Below are 25,558 nucleotides of genomic sequence, written 5' to 3' on the forward strand. Positions count from 1 at the left end.
CCATATATAGGATTATGTCATTTTTACACCCATGTCCTTCCGTAAATATATTTGTCACTTTATGACAATGTCCTTCCATAAATATACTGATGTCATTTCTATGCCCCTGTGCTTCCATAACTTTAATTTCATTCCGCCATTTCCCCTCCACTCAAACTAGATAGAATTCATTTACCCACTTGTTATTCATGTAAAGCTTCCTGTGTTTGTATTTGGTGGCAACATGGCTTGTTCTGTATTTATTGTACAGCTAATCCACAAAGATCCAGCACAGCTTTAAACCGGCCTTCTATTCCTGATCACGTTCGTCTATTATTAATGAAACGACAAAGTTTGTTTGCTTGGCTAATCACAGTGTATTTCCATCAGAGATTCTGCAGCAAGCAAGCGAAAGTAATAACACAGTTTCAACATATGAAACTAACTTAAAGCCGAAAGTCAGTTTAATCAATTTTATCCATGCTAAAACTTTGCATAGATTAAACAGATTTAATCCACTTGCTGTTGCTCTCAGCAATATCTATTATTGAATTCTCAAGGGCTTCTTGCTTTGTTCCGGTTTAAATCTGTACATTCTGCCATTTATCTTCCTTTTATGGAGAAAGCAGCTTTCTAACGAACACAACTAACCATATACAATTGTTCTTTCCCTTTGAGATCTTACATTTTCCTTTCACTTTGTTAATATTCGAAATATAAGAAGGAATTTGGTGAACTGTGGACACTACATTTAAATGCCTTGTTGGAATTAAGAACAACAGTGACAGATGGACTTATGAAGCAATGATGTGTACAGTTTGAATAGCTCAGTTATGAACATTACAATAACACTAATGGTTTCGAATTTTGGCACAGAACCAGCAATTTCAGGAGGCGTAGTCAATTCTATCGCACGCCCCCACTTCCAAGTGCTCAACTGTTACTTATTTTATCAACCCCAAAAGGATAAAAAGGAATGTCGACCTTGGCAGCATTTGAACTCAGAATGTAAAAGCCAGAAGAAATGCTGCAAAGGATTTTGTCCGGTGCACCTATAACTATAATAATCTTTTCTACTCTATGCACAAGGCCCGAAATTTTTGGGGAGGCGGCCAGTCCATTAGATTGACCCCAGTATGCAACTGGTACTTAATTTATTGACCCCGAAAGGATGAAAAGTTAAGTTGACCTTGGTGGAATTTGAACTCAGAACGTAAATCAGACAAAATACTCCTATAACTATAATAACATTGATAATAATAATGATAATCCTTTCTGCTATCGGCACAAGGCCTGAATTTTTCATGGGTTCAGCTAGTTATTGTTGTTATTATTATTATTCTATGTTTTGACTTTTGCTTTATATTTGTGCAAGTTGGCTCCAAGTCTCACCCAGAGACCTCAAGAGACAACAGGTTGGAAGTTCATGTTGTTGTTATGCCTAGTGTGCCATATATTTGTTGGGTTTTTTTTGGTGTTGTACTAGTGAATGTCTCAAAAAAAAACCCGAAAATTATGTTTGTTTTAAACCTTGAGATTACATAGAAAGTATTTTGCTTAGGATATGAGCAGTTCCCATGAGCACTATCTTTTGAATTTCTGCCATTTTGGGGTTTTCTGGTATCTGAGTTAGGTAGCAATCAGCCCCTTTTGCTATCATTCCCAGGACACCTATGACAACAGGTATTGTTTTAGTCTTCAGCTTCCACATTTTGCTGATTTCTATTTCAAGATCTTTATATTTGCTCAGTTTTTGGTAGGTCTTGACAGATACGTTTATATCAATTTGGACAGTCTTATTATTATTATTATTATTATTATTATTATTATTATTATTATTATTATTATTATTATTATTATTATTAAGGCAGTGAGCTGGCTTGTACCAGAGTTAGGTGGATTGTGCCTGTTATTCAAAAAGCACAGTCTTGTTACATACTCTGTGTCATGTTGATTCTGCCTAAGAATTACATTGAGGGTACACACGTCTGTCGACTGTTCAGTCACTTACATGTTAATCCAGGAGAAGGTAATTTAGTTGACCAGACAATTGAATCTTCATTGTCAAATAGTGGAGATTCACCACCACCATTTGACAATGCCTTAAAACTAGACACATTCAGACACAAATACACCTTTATTGGAATGTAACAATTTGTGAACAAATATTAAATCTTTTTCAGTCATGTAATTTCTATGAACTGTCATGTTATTTCTTTGTTCTTCATAACTAGCCTAAAGTTGACTCAAAACATGATCAACAGTGTAGAGTACAAACAATATTATTTTGTTTGTCTGTTAATGTTATTATATTGTGTTGTTATAATGTTTCTGTAACATTATCTAACTATAAAACATATTTAACTTTAAATTTTTCTCAGGCAGGAACACAAATTGGTTTATGTTTCTACTTTAATTAATTTATTAATGAAGACAGCTCTTGAAAAAAAGAAAAGAAAAAAATATTAGAGAGGGAACAAGCAAGAAGGCATTGACTGAGCTTATCTGAGAACAGTTAGAATTAATGAGAGAATTCGCCATTTCTATTCTACAGAATGTACTGGGTGCTTTTTATGTGACACCAGAAAAGAAAGAGAAAAAGGAAATGAGAAGACAAAGAACAATAAAATAACTCTTATAGACAACTAAAAAGGAGTGAAATGCCACCAAAGTAATCCGATATACAAGCAAAGGGATTAACAGGTCACAAACCAAATCAACTCCCTGAACCGTTATGTTTCTCCATGACTACTTGACTGCTGATGTTGATTTGTTTGTCTAAAACAGTGGTTTTCAACCAGGGTTCCACTAGTACAGTCCAGGGGTTCCGCAAGAAGTTACAAAACTGCTAAAATCAGCAGTAATTTTTAAGTCTCCTGTGCAGATATGTGTGCATAAGACTATTAAATTATTGCACAGGGGTTCCTCGAGCCAGTAGAATGTTTCCTTGGGGTTCCGCTCCAGCAAAAAGTTTGAAAGGCACTGGTCTAAAACCTTTTAGGCAGTGCCCCAGTATGGCCACAGTCCAATGACTGAAACAAGTAAAAGATAAAAGATAACAGCATGGAAGCCACACTACAGAGGACAGGACAAAGTTATGTTCAGCAAACTGTAAAAATATTGGAAGAATTCATTCAAGGCTATTGTTAATTCATGTTAGAGAAGCTCTGAGATTTGAGGAGTTACAAACTTATGGCTGAGTAGTGTACAATGCCTACAAAGAAGTTATAGAATGAAGAAAACTACCGGAAAATGATGATGAATGGCAGAGATGCTTTGCAGAAGCATCATTAGTGCAATTGCCTTCACAACCGAAATATCTGTGTATGCTCTCTGATTTGTGCCTTGAATGTACCTAACGATTCTGCAGAACTTCTTTGTATATTTGAAAACCAAATGATGGAAGACTTCCTTGGAGACAATTCAAGAGATTTAGCTATTGAAAAAAAGAAGAAGAAATAAATCTCTGAGAGATGTAGAATCGCCTTTGTTGGTCTATGGGTTAAGTTGTTCTATCCTTGGTCTTCCTTCTCCAGATTTTTTAGTGTTTAATGAAATAGCTGGAAATAATATTGACTGACATTCTTCGAAACCTCTGCAGGTGTTCAGCAAGTTTAACTGAAACACTGTGGCAAGTATTTCAGCTATTACTCTCTTCAGTTGGAGTCCCTGAAGAGCCACACAGTTTTCTTCTTCAGATGACCAAGATGCTTGTGGAGGAAACATCTATATACAATACATTCATTCAGTATCTTAATAATAACAAGAAGACAGCTTTGTCCCCTGCTACAACAGGCATTTCAGCAAATTTATCAATTGATGGGAAAGTAGTGTATGCAGCAGTTTAAAAGTACCTTTTAAAAGTATTTGTATCTGTATTGAAAACACCAGCCTCCCACATGAAAATATCATCTGAAGACTCGATATCTACAAAACTTTTAAATTCTTCGGCGCAGGTGTGACTGTGTGGTAAGTAGCTTGCTTACCAACCACATGTGTCCAGATTCATTCCCACTGCGTGGCACCTTGGGCAAGTGTCTTCTACTATAGCCTCAGGCCAACCAAAGCCTTGTGAGTGGATTTGGTAGACGGAAACTGAAGGAAGCCCATCGTATATATATATATATATGTATATATATATATATGTATGTGTGTGTATATGTTTGTGTGTCTTTGTCTCCCCAACATCGCTTGACAACCAATGCTGGTGTGTTTACATCCCTGTAACTTAGCGGTTCGGCAAAAGACACCAATAGAATAAGTACTAGGCTTACAAAGAATAAACCCTGGGGTCGATTTCTTCGACTAAAAATGGTGCTCCAGCATGGACACAGTAAAATGACTGAAACAAGTAAAAGAGTATTGTAAACATCAGCCTCCCACATGAAAATATCATCTGAAGACTCAATATCTAAAAAACTGTTAAATTCTTCATCATAGGTTGAAGCTTTGATGCTATCCACTAACAATCAATAAGCCACCGACATACTATTGAAACAAAATATGAGTCATGACAGACATTTTGTTAGTAAAATGTTAGGAGACTTTGGCTAAATTACTGCCATGATACCAAGGGATTCTAATGGTTCTGTCTATAATAGAAAATTGTATTAAATCACTTCAGTTTTGGCCAAATGCGTAAAAGTGCTAAACCTATCAGAAAGTAAATGGCTTACAGACAAATGAATGTAGAACTCTGAGAACTCTCAAAGCCACTATTCGTTAATGAATTTTCCATCACAGATAAAATTTTGATGCCAATTACTAACATTTAGCAAACGTTACTTTTGACTGTTTCTGTTGAAATACTCTTGCTATGTTTCAAGGAATTCTTAAATTGAGCTTTTTTTTACTGTCTTTTACTTGTTTCAGTCATTGGATGGTGGCCATGCTGGGGCATTACCTTGGAGGGTTTTGAGTTGGACAAACTGACCCCCAATGCTTACTTAAGCCTGGTACTTATCTTATGGGTCTCTTTTGCTGAAGTGCTAAGTTATGGGGGACATAAACAAACCAACACTAGTTGTCAAGTGGTGCGAGTGACAAACATAGGCACAAAGACACACAAATATACACACACACACACACACACACACACACACACACACACACACACACAAAGGGCTTCCACAGTTTCCATCTACCAAATTCACCAACAAGGCTTTGGTTAACCAGGAGCCATAGTTGAAGATCCTTGCTCAAAGTTCCACACAGTGAGACTGAACCTAAAACTACATGGTTGCAAAGCAAGCTTCTTACCCACACAGCCATGCCTGTGCCCATAATGGAGAATTTAATCAAATAACTGTCATTTTATTAAACTGATGCTTAAAAGGATGGCTGGTGTTGAGGAAAGTTTTTTTGTTTTTTTTTGTTAATAATAAAAAATAAATAAAAGAAATCATTATTAAAATGGTTGTTTGGAATACAAATTAACATGAGATTTTGATGGAAGGTTTAATTTAGATCGCTTTAAACAGGAAGTTTGTATCATAAAAACAGGGGCAGTCCCAGCGGGGTTGGTGTCAAAAGGGTTAAAGCAAAACATAATTATAATAGGCATTTAGTTTGTAAAATTCTCCTGTTCGGAGATTTTGGCCAAATTGCTCCCATGTTACGAAGGAGTTCTAAAACTGCTATTATTGGAAATTGTAATAAATTATCACAGATTTGGTCTAATGCGAAATTTCTAAGCCTTTCAGAAAATATGAGGATTACTGGATAAAAAGAATTTAATACATGGTTATATGATGTTGGAAATGGTACACGGAGAAATACGCGTCGATTTGACAATCCAATAGAGATACTTCCTTCCTCAACTAATATCAAGTTAAGGTGTTATTATCAGAGACACGTTTAGTGATTCAATGGAAAGAATCAATGAAGAACTTATGGAAAGTGTATCATCAGATGTGATATTAAACTCATAAAAATGAAGATCTCTTGAAACTGAACAATGATATTCTTATATTACTGCTTGGAAATATCACAACATGCAGAAGTGATGTGGGCATTGATGAGATTTTTTAACTGTTGAAATCTTTAAAATACATTGAGTCCACCAAGAATGGTGCTAGCAGTGATTGAACATCAGTCTCATGTTCATCACTCGCTGCATTTTTCTCTATCGCCATCTCTATCCATCTGTCATGTTTCTTTCATACTCTCATGGACTTACCTACTCATACCACTTCTCTTGTATTCATCTTCCTGTAACTTTAGGTTACAAAAATCAGTAATAGAAAAAAGTAGGTATGCTGGACCATACCTGCTTTCTCCTATTTTTCATCATGGGCATTTTATATGGCACTCAATAGAACTACAAATAAAAATATTTTGAAAATTCACACAGGAAATCAGGACAACGAAGGAAATCTTTTTTGATGACAAAATATTCATTAAAAATAAAACTTACCATCTTCAATTCAGTTTTTGTACCTATCCTCATCTATGGTCATGAATGTTGACCATAGCTGGTCAAAAGAATATGACCAAAAAAAATATGATTGTGAAAATAAGTGGCTGAAAATAAGTTCTTCTGAAGACTCTGTGGAGTGATATTACTTGACAGATGTGTGACTCAGAGATCAAGGAGTCTGTCCAGGTTGAGTTGCTACCTCTCCACATTGAGAGGTCACAGCTCCAGTCTCTTTTTGGTTTTTGGTGTGGCACTCCATTGGTTATGACGACAAGGGTTCCAGTTGATCCGATCAATGGAACAGCCTGCTCGTGAAATTAATGTGCAAGTGGCTGAGCACTCCACAGACACATGTACCCTTAACGTAATCTCATTTGGCCATAGTTGGGAATCCAGCAGAAAAGCTTAATGGCAGTTGCTTCTGTTAGGACCCTTTGGAGGAGGTACATGAGGACTCTATCCTCATGACACTTCTGAGAATAGTGGGCACTGAAAATGGATAGATGGAACAGCGTGAAATAATCTTCTGCCTGTTTGTGTCCTGCTATTACAAGTATGCCAATGAGAGGGCAGGGTTGTTTGAGTCTCAGAAAAATTTTTGCAGAATCTATCTGGCTGTTTCAATTCTGAGCACAAATCCTACTGAAGTTAACTTTGCCTTTTTATTTCTCTGAAGTTGATTAAATATGGTACCAGTCTACTACTGGGGGATGATGACATCAATTAAGTCCCTCCCTTCACTGTGGGACTGAACCCAGAACCATGTAGTAGGGTAGCAAGCTTCTTACCACACACCCACACCACACACATATATATGTGTAAATCCGGAACCATATGGGTAGGAAGTGAACGTCTTACTACACAGCTACACTTGCACCTTATTCGTTTATATATATATAAATGAATAAATATATATATATATATATATATATACACACAGGCACATAACATGTGTGTGTGTGTGTGTGTGTGTAAATTGCCTCAACCCAATGAATGTCTCAGTTAATTAACTGGTTCACCTGTCAAACAAAGCGATTTCACCAACAGCTGATATTCTGTTCCTTCTCAAAACACTCCGACATTTATGGCTGAGAAGACTTGGCCCGTTGTTTTGTCTCCTTTTATTGTTGTTGTTGTTGTTGTCGTTGTTGCTGCTGTTCTGTTGTCTTGATTTTATTGTATTTAGTTAAGTATTGTTCCGGATATTGGCTGCAGCAATCTCTGTTATTCATGCAACTGTGTGTGTTAGTGTATAAACATACACGTATATATAAATATATATATATATATTTAAATATATATATATTCATGCAACTGTGTGTGTGTGTGTGTATAAACATACATGTATATATACATAAATATATATATGTATTTGTGTGTGTGTGTATATAGGTATATAGCAATTTTTGTTTTTATGTATAGCTACACAAAACCGACATTCATTAAAGGCTGGCTCAACACACTTAAGTAGAATATAAAATTTATTTTTACAAGGAAATGGTTGTCAGAGTCTTCAAAGTTCCTCTGATTGTTAGCTTTGTCAGATAGTTCCACAAAGCTGACAATCAATGAAACATCAAAGAGTGGTTTGATAATGTGTAGCTTTAGTCACAGATGAGACATGAAAATGCTTGGTTAGATAACTCAGGTGTAACTCTCTGTTTCTATGGTCTCTTCTCTCATTCCTCCTGGTGGAGCTCAATATGTTTTTCTATCATGTCTTCATCTCTTCCCCTGTTATGAATCCACCAGTGTAATATCTAGGTAATGATGTCTTCATCTCATGAAGGGAAATTGGTGGAGCAGATACACAAATTTGAGTGGGCAATCACACTTTCTGAAACATCCAACAGAATTTCCTTGTCAACAACATTGAAAACCTTCAACAGATTTCCCTGCCTACAGTACTGAAAACATGTGACATTTATCAATGCAATGAACATGCTCCAATTATGGTTTTTGACTTTCTCTTGAGGCTACCATTTCATAAAGATCACATCATCTGTATGTTGGCCCATGGGGAACCCATTCTCTGATTCAAGTGTGAAGTTTTCTGATCTTATTTGACTAGTCTTTTGAACGTAACTTTGGTCAGAACTTTACAGCAAATGAACTGGCCTGTTATGCTCCTGGTATTGGAGCAAGCAGATTTCTCTCTCTCTCTCTTTCATACATGCATACACGCAGCACAACACTAAACAAATGAACCAGACTAATGCTTGACTCCATCCTAAACACACTTATGTATATCTACAGACCAATGAAGGTGCTTCTAGCTGGTCATTTGAACTTACTTGAAATGACAACCAATATGTAGGGCTAAATACAACTTGAATATATTTGTACACAAGTCTGCTGAATCGGGTTTAACTGGAGCTTGATATAGCTATATGTATGTAAATTTACATACACTTAATTTCACATTCACAAACGTATCCATAAACAAATAATTACACACATGCATACACACATACATACACACATGTAAGCTTAGCTGTCACTTGTCAGTGAGAATGGGTTGGTAGGTTGTACTATGCATTCACTAATTGTTTTAAGTGCCTGTGTAGTCAAGGATGTGACAACTGCAGAGAGAGACGGCTGCATCCATCAGTTGGCTACGGCTCATTTTCAACTGAGTAGACTAGAGCAACGTGAAATGAAGTGCCTTGCTCAGGGACCTAACATGCCTTCCAGCTGAGAAATTGAGCTCATGATCTTATGATCATGAGCACAACATCCTAACTGACCCCATACCTTCACAATAATTAACAGACAGACAGGCAGATAGTTAGGTAGGTAAATAAACAGAAAGACAGAAATGTACACACACACACTGATCTCAAGCCTATTTGTGAATTGCCTATTTGTCTGCACACAAGCAACCCCAAAATTTCAAAATTACCACCCCCACAGAACCATACTCTTTACTCTTTTACTGCGGCCATGCTGGAGCACCACCTTTGACTGCGGCCATGACTGGAGCACCACCTTTAGTCAAGCAAATCGACCCTGGGACTTATTCTTTGTAAGCCCAGTACTTATTCTATCGGTCTCTTATGCCGAACCGCTAAGTGACGGTGACGTAAACACACCAGCATCGGTTGTCAAGCAATGCTAGGGGGACAAACACAGACACACAAACATGCACACACACACACACACACACACACACACATACACATATATATATATACATATATACGACGGGCTTCTTTCAGTTTCCGTCTACCAAATCCACTCACAAGGCTTTGGTCGGCCCGAGGCTATAGTAGAAGACACTTGCCCAAGGTGCCACGCAGTGGGACTGAACCCAGAACCATGTGGTTGGTAAGCAAGCTACTACCACACAGCCACTCCAGCTCCATGTATAATATTCTTCCACAACTAATACTGAAAGTCTCTGTCCTATTTATATATCAATCTATATCCCTCCCTGCATTAGGCTGTTAATTTCAATTCTAAACAATTCCTAAATCTGACACGAAATTATGCATTTCTATCCATTATTTCTTCCAATTACCTCCCTTTTCCATGGACAGTCACTCAATCACTGTTAATAGCAAAACATTTCACACATTTTTCGCAGTGAGACGATGTCCTGCTGTGTGTATTCATCATTTATGTATTGTTATATCACTGTTTATCATAAATGATTTCCAAATAGAATGGAGGGGTTTTTTTTCTGTTTTTGTTTGTGTTTTTCTTCTCCAGTGTGATTACATTTGCGGATAACAACTTTCAAATACAGAATAAAAGATTTCTTATATATTTCACAACAAAGGAGTTTTTCTCTGGTGTATAATTATATGTCTTATTAAAAAAGGGAAGTGGCAGAATCTTTAGGATATAAGCAGGGCCAGATCAAAGAGTACTGGGTACTTTTTACATGGTACTATTACTAGTGCATTTTACGTGGCACCAGCACCCACACCAATGCTTTTTATGTGACACCTTGATTTTAGGATATCAATTCTAACTTTCTTACCATTTCCTTTCAAATTGCCAGCTTTCTGCCAATATTTGAAACCATTATTCTATGTTTTGTTTAAAGTATTGTTATAGGTGGCCAATTGCAGAGTTGTTTGAACATCGAAGAAAATGCCCCACAGTTTTTGCATTGATTCTTTATGTTCTAAGTTCAAAACCTGTGAAGGTCAACTTTGCCTTTCATCCTTTCAGAGTTCATAAAACGTGTACGAATCCAGGGTGATGGAGTGACAGAACTATAAGAATGTCAGATCACATGGTTGCAGTATTTCCAACCCTGCCAAACTGGACAAAAAAGAACTCTCTCTCTCTCTCTCTCTCTCTCTCTCTCTCTCTCTCTCTCTCTCTCTCTCCTCTCTCTCTCTCTCTCTCTCTCCTCTCTCTCTCTCTCTCTCTCTCTCTCTCTCTCTCTAGAAAAATTCAGCAGCTGGTTGATGCAATAATGTATATTATGCAAATAAGCAGAAAATTTATGAACCTTATCACTTCAAAGCCTGTAGCTTGGATTTATAGAGATTTCATGTTTATGTGTTCATAATTTTTCCCTACTTGTTTGATGTTTATTAACATCAGTATTCCCACCCATTTTTGTAAGGCATATTATTTCATGAGTTTTTGAATTAGCTGTAAAGAACTATCTGGGAGTATTTTTAACTTGGTTGTTATTTTTATGATTATGTTTATATAATATGTAATGTAAGTGTGTGGAGGCGCAATGGCCTAGTGGTTAGGGCAGCGGACTCGCGGTCATAGGATTGCGGTTTCGATTCCCAGACCGGGCGTTGTGAGTGTTTATTGAGCGAAAACACCTAAAAGCTCCACGAGGCTCCGGTGGGGATGGTGGTGATCCCTGCTGTACTCTTTCACCACGACTTTCTCTCACTCTTACTTCCTGTTTCTGTTGTACCTGTATTTCAAGGGGCTGGCCTTGTCACTCTCTGTGTCACGCTGAATCTCTCCGAGAACTACGTTAAGGGTACACGTGTCTGTGGAGTGCTCAGCCACTTACACGTTAATTTCACGAGCAGGCTGTTCCGTTGATCGGATCAACCAGAACCCTCGTTGTCGTAACTGACGGAGTGCTTCCAATGACGAATGTAAGTGTACATGTTCAACAGGGTGCCAGTGTTCTGAGAGAGAAGTTAGGCGTAAGAGGAATTAGTTTCTGTGTGGAAGAGAGAAGACGGTGCTGGTTTGGTCATGTGATGCGAATGGATGCCAACAGCTCCATAAAGAAGTGTCGCTCTCTCAAAACAAATGGAACTTGTGGAAATGGAAGACCCAAGAAGGCATGGGATGAAGTACTGAAGAATGACCTCAGGACACTAAACTTTTCAGGCAAGATGACAAAGGACCAGGATGCCTGGTGCCTTGCTGTACTCAAGAAGACTTATACTCTGCAGCAGAAGTATTAAGACCAGTCCCTCTGGTGGTGTAAAGCACTCATGTAAGTGTCACTCGAATGGTACTTTTTACGTGCCACTGGCATGGGTGTTAATCAGGCGGTACTATCATTGGCCACGACAATGACTTCCTTTAACTCAACAGGTCTTCGCAAGCGCAGTTTATCGCCCAATGATTGGGCTGGTTATGTTGCACTGGCATAGGGCATTGTTACAGTCTCACTTGGTTTGCCGGGTCTTCTCAAGCACAGCATATCTCCAAAGGTATATATAAATAAGATAGTGGTACAAAATGTACCATCATTTACTGGAAATAGTAGATGATATATATGATGCTATAGTAAAGCCTCACTGTATATATATATATACTGACAAACATGTTAGCAGGCAGCAAACATAAAAAAATTTCATCTTACCTGTTGGAAGAACATTAAATAAATGTACAACCCAGATGTGGATAATCTAGGACCTAGGTTTTGAACTTTGCGAATTATGTTTGTTAATGTAAATTTGATTAGTTCTCATCAGCTAGACAAAATCTCAAATGTCGCTACATCAATGCCAGTATATACTCATCTGAAATGCCTTGTCGTCAACAGACCGAGAACAGTGAAAAGGTTTTCAAAGAAAGAATTATTAAATAGCACAATACAGTAACATTGCTTCCTAGTAAAACTATCAGGTTAAAGTATAAATAAGATAGCGATACAATAATGCACTGATATTTATTGGAAATAGCAGTACATACATACATACACTCTCTCTCTCTCTCACACACAAACACACACACAAACAAACACACACACACACACACACATCCCACTGCAATATTCAGAAACTTATCAGAATTATGACTCATATTTATTAAACAATTGATATGCTATTTCATTTCAAGAGATTCCAACTTCCCATACACCAAAGCTTCATAGCTGTCCATCAACAAATCCCAAGATCAGATGTTGCCTGCTGGGAAATTGCACTAATTCTCTCATGGACACAATATGTTAGATGTTTACATATGGGGAGTCAGAATAATCTTTATGTCAATAATCAAGGTGGAAATACTAAGAATGTTGCTTATTGTGAAACCTGTTGCTAACGATCCTCTATATGTATCTTGTTGGAGGTGATAACTTTTTAAAATACATACCTCGGATCTCAATTATAAAGAAAATAAACATTATGTTTTAAAGACAACATATTTGCAGAGTTACCATGATTTTTTTTTTTTTTTTTTTTTTGAAGACATTCATCAAAAATTGCCAGCTCTTAGTCTTAGGCAACATCAGGTATCCTGCTAGTGCACAAACATGCACACAACACACACACACAGACACATGTAAGTATAGATATACATACATATATGTGTGTATCATTTATACATGCATGGCTGCAAGATAAGAAGCTTGCTTTCCAACCACAAGATTCTGGGTTCAGTCCCACTGTGTGGCACCTTGATAAGTGTCTTCTACTATAGCCTCAGGCTGACCAAAGTCTTGTGAGTGAATTTGGTAGATGGAAACTGAAAGAAGCCTATTCTCTCTCTCTCTCTCTCTCTCTCTCTCTCTCTCTCTATATATATATATATATATATATAGTGAATTGAAGAAATGGAGTTGAACGAAGATTGAACAGAAATCGTTTTATTGCATTCTACACGTGTTTCGAAAGGCTGTGATTTTTGCTACCAAGGTATCGGTTAAACTTTTAATTAATCTGCAACAAGATTATTCATCTTTCTATTTCACAATATATATATATATATATATATATATATATATACATATACACACATATATGTGTGTGTCTTTGATTTTGTCTCCCCACTAGAACCCGACAACCAATGTTGCAGCAGCAGCCCAGCACTGGTGCAGTACTCTCTCCTTCCCACAGTCACTTCCTGGATGTGCCTTTGGATCAAAAACAGGACACATACGAGAGTGCCTATGTCTGCTCAAAGTGACACAGATGCCTAAAACAATTATCAAAGCCATATTTGTCCATGGGTGATAGCTAACTTTTTACATATACATGTGTGTGTGTAATGCATCCGTTACTTTCATGGGACACCTGAAAAGTCTTGCTGAGGTCATGTTAGAAAAGTGATGCTTATGTGGCTGTTTATACATGTATACATATATATACATATGTGTATATATGTTTGTATACAAATACCTATGTATACAAACATTTACATACATGTACACAAATATGTTGTATGTATACATATATACATATACGCACGCACACACACACACACACACATCCTCATTATTCATGAAGAAAGGGATAAATCAATACCGAAGACTTAAGATTCAATCAATCAATCAATGGAAATCAATCAAAGCAGTGCAACAACAAAACAATATAAATAGGTAAGTAGAAAGAGAGAGACCAGCTCAGTAAATAACCAATATTGATTATTTACAACAGTTTGGAATTCAGTGTGAGACAACCATAACAGAATATTCTAGGGTGGGGGTCATGTGGACAAGTAGTGTGTGGGTAGTGTGAGATAGCATCGTGGTGATGTTGGTTGCTGTTGGGGGTGGCGTTTGTGACGAGAAGAATAAAGCTGTCCAGATTTGTTCCTTGAAATATATTTCTCAGGGGAAATAGAGGCAAAAGAATGCCAACATGTCAGTAATAATAATAAAATTGATTTGTGTATGTGTGTGTGTGTGTTTGTGTGTAGACATCTGAACAAGAGAGCATATAATTCTGAGTTACGATATAAAGCAAATAAGCCACAAATAGATTCATATATGTACATGAATATATGTATATGTATATATCTATATGTATGTATGTATATCTATCTATCTATCTGTCTCTCTCTCTCTCCATCTATTTATATATATGTATGTACATATATATATATATATATGTATGTATGTATACACACACACACATACACACACACACACAAACACACACACACATATATATATATATATTTATAATTAATAATAAAAGGGTAAAATTAATCAATTAAGTTAATTAATCAATCAATTTATCAATAATTTTACCAAGTAGATCGGTACGTTAGAATAACCTTTATAGGTAAAATTATACAAACATTCTATAATTATAAACATAATTATAATTAGGGTTCAGCTAATTGCTTCACCACATACCGAATTTAGAAATAGGAGTTAAACTCTTTTACTTAAAAAAGTTGTTGTTGTCATAGAGATTCTTACAGTAGTAGAAAAGGAATTTTGTTGAATTTTTGCAATTAATAAATTATATTAATGCTACATCTCTGAGCAGGAATTAATCTTCTCTCTTCGCTCCTTTGCTCCACATGGACTCAACTCCCCTCTCCTCTCTTCATCTCACACCTACTTCTTCTCATCACTCCTACCCACCTTTCCTCTCCTCTCTTGCCCTGACACCTACTTCCCCTCTTCACTCCTACCCACCTCCCTTTATCATTACCCTCTCTATCCACACCCCACCCCACACATCCCACTCTCACATACCTCACCTCTACCCCACACATCCTCACCCTAAATCCACACCCCATCCTCACATCATGCCACACCACACCACATCATGCCACCCCACACACTAGCACTGACCACTTCCCAATACCCACACCATCATCCACACACCCACACATTACAGATGCACACATTTACACACTCTCACATACACATGCATGTGCACCTTCTTTTTAGGATCACCAATACTTTATTATCTTCCTTTCCTGAATTCCTTTTTAAAGGGGGACAAAAATTCAAAATTAAATCTGACTTTACTTGTGCCTTGGAAAACCTGATGTATGTTATAAGATGCTTGGGCTGCCACCAGAATTACATAGGGTCTACAGGATTATCACTCAGATGCAGATGCACTCTGCACCGACAGCAGATTGCATTCCCCGAATACAGAATGATATCCTTTAGTGAACACATTGAGAGATGCGGAAAACAACTTGTAATCTTTCCTTTCTATCAATGTGCTACTGGAATACCAACACAAGTTAGATTAAAAAAGGAAACCTACTTCATTGAAAAATATAAGCCAAAATTTAATCATTTCTAACATTTTATTCTATCAAAACCAAATCATGTTGAATTAGCAAAACCTAATCATTCCCAACATTTTTGATTATCTCCCTTATACCGAAAAAATCCCTGATTACCTTCCTCTGTTTCAAACTCTTCTATATCACACCATAACGAATAGATGACACAACATCAGTAAAGAAATTTGAGAAATTTAAAAAGAAAATGCAAAACTGGTTATTTCTCTAAAAACAATGTCACTATACACAAAATTTTATATCATATTCCTAACATGACGATTTTTAATGTATTTTTTAACCATATAATACAAATCTTGTAGTTTTTCATTCTATTTTGTTTTTATATACATCCAACCATGTGCTTTCACATATCAACTCTCTCACACACCTATATATATATACACAGCATTAGGATGTGTTTTATATGCACTATAAACAACTAACTATATTAGAGCCCAGTATAGTTTACTGCATTAAACTCCTTAAATCCCATTTAAAATGCATATCCATGTGCATTGTTGGAAATACTGTGAAGCAGACCATAGCACTTGAACAGAGCAAAATGTATTGGAAATAACAACAGGAATATCTAAAAATATTTATCATTACAGCTGTTCCAATAATTCCAACACCAAATCACTCTTATACGAAGTGAAAGTGCAATTGCTTTGTCACCAGGAAGTCATTTTGAAATATGAACTACAGAATTCAATTCCACTCTTAGACAGAGTGAAGATTAAAAGAAAAAGACAAAGAGAGAAAGGAGAGAGATAAAAAAAATAAAAAATGTAAAGAAAATAAAGAACCTGTAATTATTTTGTCAAACCTGCATAGATTATATATCAGTATACTTATCAAAATAAACGTTTTGTGCCGATAAGTATGCAGGTATATAATCTTTTCATGCTAGACAAGATTAGTACTGGATTTTTGTTGTCTTTATACCTTTATTTTTAAAATCTGTCTCTATTTTATGAATCTTCATTCTGTGTAAGAGTGGAATTGAATTCTGAAGTTCATATTTCAAAATTACTTCCTGATGATATCTATGAATGAATATATTGAAATATCAAAGTTATTGTTTTCTGTTCTTCTTTCATGTGTGTGTGTGTGTGTGTGTGTGTGTGTGTGTGTGTGTGTGTGTGTGGTGTGTGTGTGTGTGTGGTGTGTGTGTGTGTGTGTGTGTGTGTGTGTGTGTGTGTGTGTTAAAAAGACTTTTGTAAAAAAATATTTCATACTGTCACAAGAAAGATTTGTTTAAAAGTTACTTATCCAGAGCACATGTGCTTGAAAAATTGAAGTTTAATATAAAGTACTATGCATAAATTTCTTTTCCAAATGTTGGTGAAATTCTGTTCTCTAAATAATGTTTTTTTTTTAAACAGTTAATAAATGTTTTAAAAGATCTTTCTTTAAATATATATGTGCAGTTCTATCCTCTGGACATTCTCCAGAAATTTTATTACCGTTATATAATTTTTACCAATATTTCTATATTTCTTCTCTCCTCAGAATCCCTGCTTTTCTTTCTCTCTCTCTCTCTCTCACACACACACATGCATGCATGTACACATACACACACACAATTTTTAGTTAAAACCTTCCTTCTTTGTTAAAAAAAGTTGTGCCATCCCTATATACTTTTGTTATACACTTATACACACACATCACAAACACCTTACACATTGCTCTTGCCATCTTAAATGCTTGAAAAATGCTTTTATACTTTTACACTTGCACCTGCTCTCACTCACTTACACATTTTCAGACCACCCACCCAACAATTATACACACACACACACACACCAACACCCCCACACTCCCACTAATCAATGCCACTATACTTCCACACTTGCAGACCTCTCTACACATATATACACTACACCAACACACACATACTGCTCCCTCTATGTTTGCTTCCAGACACAGATACACTCTTATACATGTATCTATGCACTCACACCATCCCCCTTTTTTAACTCCTCACCCTGAAACAAAGTTTTCATCTGGTTTCCAACTTTCCACCAGTTATTTTCACTGATTATTTCTCTTTCTTATTCTCTCTATCTTTCATGTTGGAGGCGCAATGGCCCAGTGGTTAAGGCAGCGGACTCGCGGTCGGAGGATCGCGGTTTCGATTCCCAGACCGGGCATTGTGAGTGTTTATTGAGTGAAAACACCTAAAAGCTCCACGAGGCTCCGGCAGGGGGTGGTGGTGAACCCTGCTGTACTCTTTCACCACAACTTTCTCTCACTCTTTCTTCCTGTTTCTGTTGTACCTGTATTTCAAAGGGCCAGCCTTGTCACATTCTGTGTGTCACGCTGAATCTCCTCGAGAACTACATTAAGGGTACACGTGTCTGTGGAGTGCTCAGCCACTTGCACTTTAATATCACGAGCAAGCTGTTCCGTTGATCGTATCAGCTGGGACCCTCATCGTCGCAACCGACGGAGTGCTCCTATATCTTTCATGTTTTCTGATGAAGGACTGATGTTCAAAACATTAAGACACATTCTCTTTTCATTAAAGTGTTTAACTAATGCCTTAATTGTCATACTGTTCTTCCTATATTGGCCTGTTTATTGCTCATTGTACTTAGACTATTTTACACTGCATATATGTGCATGTGAGTGCATGTGAGTGCATGTGAGTATGTGTGTGCCTACCACATGTACAGAAACTACCTATGTGTATATAGTTCCCAAACATTAACCCCTCTATTCCACCACAATATGGTCCTCTGGTCTGAGTACCCTGTCTAATCACCAAAACTACTAAACACACATTGCATCCAACTTATAAAAATATTTTATCATATTAATTAAAATGCCAGCTTAAGTTGTCTTGGCTTCAATTACCTTCTCTCATCGCTGAAATAAACCAATTGATTTTGTCGCTCGTCATCATTTTGGACAGTTATTCATATTGCCTGGACAAACAGAATTTTGATATCTTTGTTGTTAAGCTGTAATTATTGACAGTGAATATGGTCGGGGAGAAATGTAATCAGATATAACTGAACACAACTGGATGTAATCAGATGGAAGCAGATGCAAATGGATTCATTCAAAACAACTGGACAGTATTGGCTTAGAAATATTTTACAAACCATGTTGTTTGGGTCAAACCAGTTTTGTTGTTGGCAACCCATCACTAAAATACTGTACTATATTTATATCTCTATCATTTTTGTATATATATTATCTGAAGTGTATGGCCAATCTTATCAATTGGTTTCATGCTAGGGATTCAACAGTGTTAGGTAACAATCTGATTATGTAACCCTGCATTCATCAGAGGTTGCCAACATGGAATGAAATATGGCAACTGCTCTCTAGTGCTGGAGGTGAATTGGCACATCTAGTTTGTGGTTGCTGTGAAAAAGATGAGACAAAACATGTAGGGGATTGAGTTGAGAGTTATGTCCCTTGGTACCAAAACATCGCACTTAGGGTAGTTACGTTGCAAGTTGGTAAGAGTTTTCTGGAAGTGTTTGTGGGAAATGTGTGTGTCCTTAAAGTTTGTATTCTTGTGGAAACGGAATTTGTGTAGTGGTACTTAAATGTATATCTTTTGCAGGGGATGTGGGCATACACATCTGTGCTTGTTAGTGATTTCTTTCTTTTATGTATTAGTTAAGTTCATGGGGCCTTTATGTGTGCATGCAGTGTATGTAGGAGTACAATGTCTGTGGGCGTTTATATTGGGGGATGGGGGTGGAAAACAGTCTATTGGGAGAGTGTCTGCTGCATTGGGGCATGCATGTTTGTTTGTGGGTGCATTAGTGTATGCTTTGGTCAAACTCTTTGCCGAACTCCAGGGTAAAGGCGGCGAGCTGGCAGAAACGTTAGCGTGCCAGGCGAAATGCTTAGCGGTATTTCGTCTGTCGCAACGTTCTGAGTTCAAATTCCGCCAAGGTTGACTTTGCCTTTCATCCTTTCGGGGTCGATTAAATAAGTACCAGTTTTGCACTGGGGTCGATGTAATCGACTTAATACCTATGTCTGTCCTTGTTTGTCCCCTCTATGTTTAGCCCCTTGTGGGTAATAAAGAAATAGGTATTAGTGGAGAGTTGAAGTTGGGGGTCTGGCGATTATAGTCATGATTGGTCATGCAGGTATGACAGGATGTACTTCCTTTCATGTTAGCAAGGATAACAAATTTCACTTCTGCTATTCAGGTAAATGCCTGGGTGCTGGGTGCTCTTTAAAACTGCTCTTTTCTCAGCCAGGCATAAACTGCACTTCCTGCTGCTATTGAAGTATGGTTTACACTTCTCTTGGATCTTTCACTTTATGCTGTACTTGGTGGCACTTTCTTTCAAAGACCAAATGTACTTGGCCCGGGTTGTGGCATTATGTCTCTGCGGGATGTTGAAGGAGGACCTGTGGTTGTTATAGCAGGTTCTGAAGGGGCCTTCAGTTGCTCCCACATACTTTCACACATTTGATTGCCCATTTGGTCCTATGGCTGTTACCTCTGCCTTGTATATGACGGACTCCATCACACAGTAGCTGAACAGTACCAAGTTAGATGAGTATGGAGGATGTGGGAAAACTTACCTTCCTAACAATCTTATTGTTCTTGGGTTTATTTTGAAGAGTGTGGCTGTGCATTGTCATACTGGAGAATGACACCTTTTCTGTTCACCAAGGATGGCTACTTTCAATGCAATTTTTCATTTATACAATTAAGTTGTTAGCAATAGACATTTGTATTGCTGGTCCTGCCATATTCCAGTAGCTCATAATGGATGATACCTTTCATGTGCCACCAAATACACAGCAAGGATTTTTGTGGATGGAATTCTGGTTTTGGTGTTGGCACTGACCTCTCATTACATAATAACCGTTGTTTTTTTTCATGTTCTCTTGTGATGCAAAACCCATTTTTCATCACCTGTAACAATACACTGAAGAAATGACAGGCTGTTATTCCCAGTTAGAAGACTGCTGCAGATGGTGGAATGTTGTGTTTGGTTCACAAGAGTAAGCTCATGTGGAACCCAAATTCCTTTTTTGCATGTTTTCCCAATCTGCTTGAGATGATTGTGGATAGTTGAACGTGACACATTAAATTTTTGTACCAAACCTCTGGTGCTTTGATGTGAATCTGATACAATGGTCTCATTCATAGTGCGTTGTCTTTCAGAGTGAGGCTTGTTGGATATGTCACAATTGCCATCTTTAAACCATATCTGTCTATTGTTGCTCAAAAACTTATAAAGAAATTAGATATTTTGTTGTCACCAAAAGTTGAAACAGAGGGAAAAAAAAACTTTCTCACTGATGAAACTTGAGCCATGTAACTATTGTTTGCTGGCCAACCACATAACCAGTTACCCTAGTGAGCATCTACCTCACTTTTACTTTAAATTAGGTACTATAAATAATTTTTTTTCTTTCTTCTGTTTTCTCTGGAACAAATTAAATTTCTATTCTAATTAAATAATGCAATGAAACCATGTTTCTACTGTCTTCATTTAATCATTTATTAATTAGTTTAACATTCACTGGCAACTAATGAACAAATATCAAAACATCTTTCATGAGATTAAGATGAAACTAGCCTTGGCCTTGCCATGGGATCTCAACTCCTTGATTGAGTCAAAAGGGTACTGCTGTGATATATGTCATGTGTTGGGCATTATTAGTCTTAGTGGAACCCAGCTTTCTCCAGGTCTGATCCTAATCTACTTCTTCCAGAAGAGAGCAAAAAAGAGTGAGATCAAGACAAGGATCAACACCACTACAGCACGGACACTTAATTCATCAACTCCAAAACAATGCAAGACTTAGTTGACCTCAGTGGCATTTCAACTCAAAATATGGTGAGCCAGAACGATGATGCAAAATCAGTCAATATGACACACTAACAGGATTGCTAATTGTGTTGTTAAAATGCTTGCTTCTTGGCCATATGGTCTTAGGTTCAATCCAATTGTGTAGCTTCTTGGATAAGTATCTTCTGCTATAGCCCCTGGCTGACCAAAGCCCTTCAGTGGATTTGGTAGATGGAAATAAAAAGAAGACCTATATATATATATATATATATATATTTATTTGTCATTACCTTCGAAATGCAGAGTAGATGAAACAGGGACAACAGAAGAAGGGGAATATTCCTTCTGTTGTATGTCTTATTTCTCTGTTTTTTCGTTGTTTCAAAAAAAGTTCGTTTCTATGTTTTTGTTTTTATGTTTTCGTTTCTCATTGTGTTCAATGTTCTTTTGATGTCCTGTACCCATATATGCATGTATATATACATATATATGTAGGTATACTCTTTTACTCTCTTTTACTTGTTTCAGTCATTTGACTGCGGCCATGCTGGAGCACCGCCTTTAGTTGAGCAAATCGACTCCAGGACTTATTCTTTGTAAGCCCAGTACTTATTCTATCGGTCTCTTTTGCCGAACTGCTAAGTGACGGGGACGTAAACACACCAGCATCGGTTGTCAAGCAATGCTAGGGAGACAAACACAGACACACAAACACACACATATATATACATATATACGACGGGCTTCTACCAAATCCACAAGGCAGTGGCCGGCCCGGGGCTATAGCAGAAGACACTTGCCCAAGGTGCCACGCAGTGGGACTGAACCTGGAACCATGTGGTTGGTTAGCAAGCTACTTACCACACAGCCACTCCAGGTATGTACATATATGTATGTATATATGCATATATTCATATATTATTTATATTATTATATATATATATATATGTATATATGTATATGGATGCATGGCTATGTGTGTGTGTTTCTATGGACCCTTGTCTTGACATCACATTATAGTTGTGAATGGGCACCATCTTCATACAAAGAAGCATTGTTTGATTTTCCATCATAGAAAATCTGCCTCAATAAATTCTACCTGACCCTGGCAAAAGATGGAAAAGTGGATGTTAAATGATGTTGATGATGATGTGTGTATGTATGTATATGTACATATGCACTCGCACACATGCACACACACACACATTCACATGCATGTGCGCACACACACACAACACACACACACACATCTTTAGAATACTAAAAATCAGTAAAGCATGAATTTCATATATAATTCACATTTTAATATGAACAATTAATATATGAAGCATATGTGAAATTCGCGCTTTTCTGCTGTCTGCTGTTCTAAATCTAAATGTGCTGCTTTCTGTATCATTTCAACTGTTGCTATACATACATATGCAAGCTCTCTCCATCAATATTTATTGCATTATAAAAATGTATTGGAATTTAAACGATGTGTTAATAATTCAGCTCTTCTTACGATGTTTATGCAGTTACTCGGTATGTGTTGGTATGTATGTATGTGTATGTATGTGTGTGTGTGTGTGTGTGTGTGTGTGTGTGTGTGTGTGTGTGTGTGTGTGTGTGTGTGTGTGTATGTACATATGTCGAGATATATGTACGTGTCTTTTCCAATGTATTTTTCTTTCCAGTCAAGCTGTAAATATGCCCCTTGGCTAGAAGAAAGGTGGGAAGTAGTTTGTGAAACTTGAACCCTCAAACAATCATGATAGCATTACACCAAAGTAACTTTCCAGCTTCCATCCATCCATCCATCGACAATAGATGTTTGCCAGATGAACATGTTTAATTTGAATGGATGAAAGTTGAAGAACCACTTTGGTGTAATGGTAGCAAGACTATCTTGATTACAGCAGACATATAATTTGCGACCCACTGCTGGCTTTCTGCCTTAATTTAACGGTCAAAAGAGTTTTTCACCTTGTCTTATGAGCAAAAATTTATGGTTTGCTTGGCATTCGAAATACATCAAATGCAGAAGACTTTTTGTGAAACACGTGTAATGGTGAATAAATAATACCAAAAAATGTCCTATTTCTTGTTTTGTTATACTCTTTACTCTTTCTCTTTTACTCTTTTACTTGTTTCAGTCATTTGACTGCGGCCATGCTGGAGCACCGCCTTTAATCGAGCAGCTCGATCCCGGGACTTATTCTTTTGTAAGCCCAGTACTTATTCTATCAGTCTCTTTTGCCGAACCGCTAAGTAACGGGGACATAAACACACCAGCATCGGTTGTCAAGCAATGCTAGGGGAACAAACACAGACACACAAACACACACACGCATATATATACATATATACGACAGGCTTCTTTCAGTTTCCGTCTACCAAATCCACTCACAAGGCTTTGGTCGGCCCGAGGCTTAGTAGAAGACACTTGCCCAAGGTGCGACGCAGTGGGACTGAACCCGGAACAATGTGGTTGGTAAACAAGCTACTTACCACACAACCACTCCTGCGCCTACGATACAATAACTCTGCAAATAATATTTCCTTAATTCTCAATTTTAATATGTATTTTGACTATCATACAGCAGCAACTGAGACTACTTACTGGGTTGTAATAATGGACTAAACAGTCGTTCTTCAAGAAGAAACACTGGGACTTACCCTAAGTGCCTATAGAAGACTTATTTAAATATTTCTCAGTGCTCCTGTTGCTATGTTCTAAATATGTATGTGCATGTGTATGTTTCAATGTGTATGTGTGTGCATGTGTGTGAGTGTGTGTGTGTGTGTGTGTGTGTGTGTGTGTGTGTTTCAAGCTCTTTAGGGCAGAAAGCACTGAAGTGACTTCTACCTTAACAAGTTCAACTGGGCTTTCTGCCTTTCGGCCAGTGCCAATAACAAAGACACATCTGTGGAATAGCCTGATGGCCCCAAGGGGTCACAAAGACCTACAACTCCTTGTAACCCCTTTCAAACATATTGTGTTTTGTCACTTGGGTGCTTTTCACTTGCCCAGTTTAAGCATATGTAGTTAAATCTTCTCCACATCTTCTTCTGAGTAAATTCTTTGAGCAAAGAGATGGAATTCTTATGGATATTCCTACACTGCCATTGGTCAGGCTTGGTCTGTGCCTCATTAAATGTCTGCAGCAATTTTGACGAAAATGCCAGTTCTTACAGAAGAGAGAACTGACTCCAGTTACGTATTTCTCACTTGGCAGGCAGTGTGTCTGTGTGAGTGTCAGTGTTGTAGTGGTTATTGTTGTTCATGGTGGTGGTGGTAATGGTTACTGTTGTTGTTGGTGATGGTGATGGTGGTTGTAGTTGGTGTTAGTAATGGTGGTTGTAGTAGTAATACTGTTGTTGTTGTTGTTGTTGGTAGTTGTAATAGTAATGGTGATTGTTGTTGTTGTTGTTGATGGTGGCAGTGGTGTTGTTGGTAGTTAATGTTGTTGACATTGGTGGTGATGGTTTTTTTTACCTGTTCTTTTTCTTGTTGTTGTTGTCGTCATCATCATTACCACTGAAAAGACCATTACAATTTTCCATTTCTGAAATGCATACAATCCACTGCAAAGCAAACTCATTTCTTTCTTTCTTTCTTTCTTTGTATTTGAAGAAATATTCCTTTCTTTCTCTCTCTCTCTCTCTTCTTGCTAGACATTACTCAGTTGACTTGATGCCATTGTGAAACAAATCAAATCTCCCCCAAAATATAAAAAAATAATACTAATAATGATAAATCTAAGAAATTCCAAAATGTTCTGATAAAGTTTTTCTTTTTCTTTCTCTGTGATAAACAATTAAATGAAAAATACTTGCCTCATAAAATGGGGTTACATAGCAAAGCATGGCAAAGGAAATATTACCCCAATTTCTAAAAATGCCAAGTTTGAAGCAAAAGGAAATGAAACGCTCAAAAGAATTTAATTTTTCCCTGAAAAATGGGGCGATAATT

General features: G+C 37.2%; 1 long non-coding RNA gene across 1 annotated transcript; it reads right to left on the bottom strand.

Annotated features, from left to right (window-relative positions):
• Positions 1 to 899: 899 nt before the first annotated feature.
• On the bottom strand, positions 900 to 20,746 carry LOC118768061. The gene is made up of 3 exons (XR_005003981.1): positions 20,605 to 20,746; positions 18,575 to 18,579; positions 900 to 911 (listed from the first exon to the last, which is right to left on the bottom strand). It is a non-coding gene; the product is annotated as an uncharacterized LOC118768061 (long non-coding RNA).
• Between the last annotated feature and the right edge of the window lie 4,812 nt (positions 20,747 to 25,558).

This window comes from Octopus sinensis, linkage group LG26, assembly GCF_006345805.1.
Source record: "Octopus sinensis linkage group LG26, ASM634580v1, whole genome shotgun sequence".
Lineage (NCBI taxonomy): Eukaryota > Metazoa > Mollusca > Cephalopoda > Octopoda > Octopodidae > Octopus > Octopus sinensis.